The sequence below is a fragment of the Malaclemys terrapin genome, chromosome 15, assembly GCF_027887155.1.
Source record: "Malaclemys terrapin pileata isolate rMalTer1 chromosome 15, rMalTer1.hap1, whole genome shotgun sequence".
In the NCBI taxonomy this organism is placed as follows: domain Eukaryota; kingdom Metazoa; phylum Chordata; order Testudines; family Emydidae; genus Malaclemys; species Malaclemys terrapin.
Window position 1 is genome coordinate 14,735,490 of NC_071519.1, and position 2,500 is coordinate 14,737,989.

The 2,500-nt window shown below is 75.0% G+C and overlaps 1 non-coding gene across 1 annotated transcript; it reads left to right on the forward strand.

The window, feature by feature from the left end:
* The first annotated feature begins 891 nt into the window (after window positions 1–891).
* On the forward strand, window positions 892–1,010 carry LOC128823780 (5S ribosomal RNA). The gene has a single exon (XR_008442016.1). It is a non-coding gene; the product is annotated as a 5S ribosomal RNA (ribosomal RNA).
* Window positions 1,011–2,500: the final 1,490 nt, after the last annotated feature.

Below are 2,500 nucleotides of genomic sequence, written 5' to 3' on the forward strand. Positions count from 1 at the left end.
CAAACCTAGGGGTTGACCTGGCGGCCGGAAAGCAAACCGGCCACTGGCTAGCCCCGTCGGCAACCTACGGGTTGACCTGGTGGCCGGGAAGCGAACCGGCCAGCAGGTGAACCCGTTCGATTCCACGGGTTGACCTGGTGCCCGGGAGGGGACTCTGAAAAATGTTCAGCCCTTTCGGCTCGGGGTTGACCTGGTGGCCGAGAGGGGACTCGGACGGCAGGCAAGCCGCCCTGGCCTCACCCACCCCGGCCGCAGCGAGGGACTGCCTCCCGGCCGACTGGATCGGGCCCCTGGAAGTCTGGGGGGAAAAAGAAAATGGAACCTGACGCCTCCGAGGAGGGGGCGCCCAGGGAAGGAGGGAGATCCGGGTTGACCTGGTGACCGGACGGGAAAGCGGCCACCGGGCGTGCCCGTTCAAACCTACGGGTTGACCTGGTGGCCGGGAAGCGAACCGGCCAGCAGGCGAACCCGTTCGATTCCACGGGTTGACCTGGTGCCCGGGAGGGGACTCTGAAAATTTTTCAGCCCTTTCGGCTCGGGGTTGACCTGGTGGCCGAGAGGGGACTCGGACGGCAGGCAAGCCGCCCTGGGCTCACCCTCCCCGGCCGCAGCGAGGGACTGCCCCCCCTCCACCCACCCACCCCCCCCCCCGGCTGACAGGATCAGGGCGCACTGGATGTCCGGGACAATATTTTCCCCGACGCCGGGGAGGGCGGGCGGGCGGAGGGGCTCTGGCGGCCAGCCCGGGCCCCGGAGCTCGAGAAGGAAAAAAGGACCGGGCCCGCGAGAGACGGGGGCCCTGCCGCAGGGGGGCAGTCCGACCGGGGCTCACCGTGCGGCAGGCCCGGGCGTCGGCAGGGGAAAGCGGGCGAGGAGGCGCGGGGGCCGGGTGCCTACGGCCATACCGGACCGAACGCCCCCGATCCCGTCCGATCTCGGAAGGTAAACCGTCCCGGGCCTGGCTAGTACTTGGATGGGTGACCGCCTGGGAATCCCAGGTGCCGTAGGCAGCTTTTCCCGGTCCGAGCCAGCTCTCTCTCCTTTTCTGGGGAGGAAGGAGAGGGGGGGGACGGGCCGGAAAGCCCCTCGTCGCTCCTGCCGAGTCGGAGGTCGCGGCCGCAGGTCACGGGTCTGGGCGCCTGGGGTCCGGCTCCCCACCCGGCTTCCTCCGCGGAGGACCCACCGAAGCCGCTGGGGGAGACCCCGGGCATGGGGCGGACTGGCCCGGACCCTCCCGGCCGCCGGCCCGCAGGACCGCCCCGAATCCCCCCGCCCCGCGGCCACCCAGGCCAGGCCTGGCCAGGCGGGACGGACGGCGGGTGTCCAGCGCCCAGCGGCTTCCGCCAGCGGGGACCCACGGCCCCCAAAGCCGCAGGGGGAGGCCCCGGGCCCGGGACGGACTCGCTCGGACCCCCTGCGCCCGGGCGCCGGCTCGCGGGACCGCCCCGAATCCCCCCGCGGCCACCCAGGCCAGGCCTGGCCAGGCGGGACGGACGGCGGGTGTCCAGCGCCCAGCGGCTTCCTCCAGCGGGGACCCACGGCCCCCAGAGCCGCAGGGGGACACCCCGGGGCCGGGACGGACTCGCTCGGACGCGCTCGGACCCCCTGCGCCCGGCCGCCGGCTCGCGGGACCGCCCCGAATCCCCCGCCCCGCGGCCACCCAGGCCAGGCCTGGCCAGGCGGGACGGACGGCGGGTGTCCAGCGCCCAGCGGCTTCCGCCAGCGGGGACCCACGGCCCCCCAGAGCCGCAGGGGGAGACCCCGGGGCCGGGACGGACTCGCTCGGACGCGCTCGGACCCCCTGCGCCCGGCCGCCGGCTCGCGGGACCGCCCCGAATCCCCCCGCGGCCACCCAGGCCAGGCCTGGCCTGGCCTGGCAGGCCGGCGTGCAGCTCCCCCGGGCTTCCTCCCCCGACGACCCGCGCCCCCCCGAGCCGCAGGCGGAGACCCCGGCCCCGGGGCGGACCGGCCCGGGCTCGCTCGAGCCCCCTGCGCCCGGCCCGCAGGACCGCCCCCCCCCCCCCCCCCGAATCCCCCGGGAGAGGCCCGGCCTGCACGCCACTGACGACCCGCGGCCCCCAAAGTCGCGGGAGGCGCCCCCGGCCCCGGGGGCCGGTTAGCTCCGTGTCGCTCCGCGCCCCCCCCCCGCCCCTCGCTGCCGGGACCGGGCACCGCCCCAGAGTCAGCCGCAGCCGGACGGCCTGAGAGCTGCCCTCCTGTGGACGACGGTGAGTTTACCTTGACACTAACCGGCCATCAGCCAGGTCAACCCCATTGCTAGACTGGGGTGGACCTGGTGGCCGAGTGGGGACTTGGAACATTTGACAGCTGCTCCCCGGGGCTTGACCGCTTGTCCTGAACGCCCCCCCCCCACCCCACCCCCCCCAGCCCCCGGCTCCTGCTCCCCTCTCCCCAGCCTCGGTGCTCCGCTCCCTGCCTCGGAGGCTGCCCCTTTGCGGCGCCTGCATCGCCTCCGAGGACGCGCACCTTCCGGAGGCTG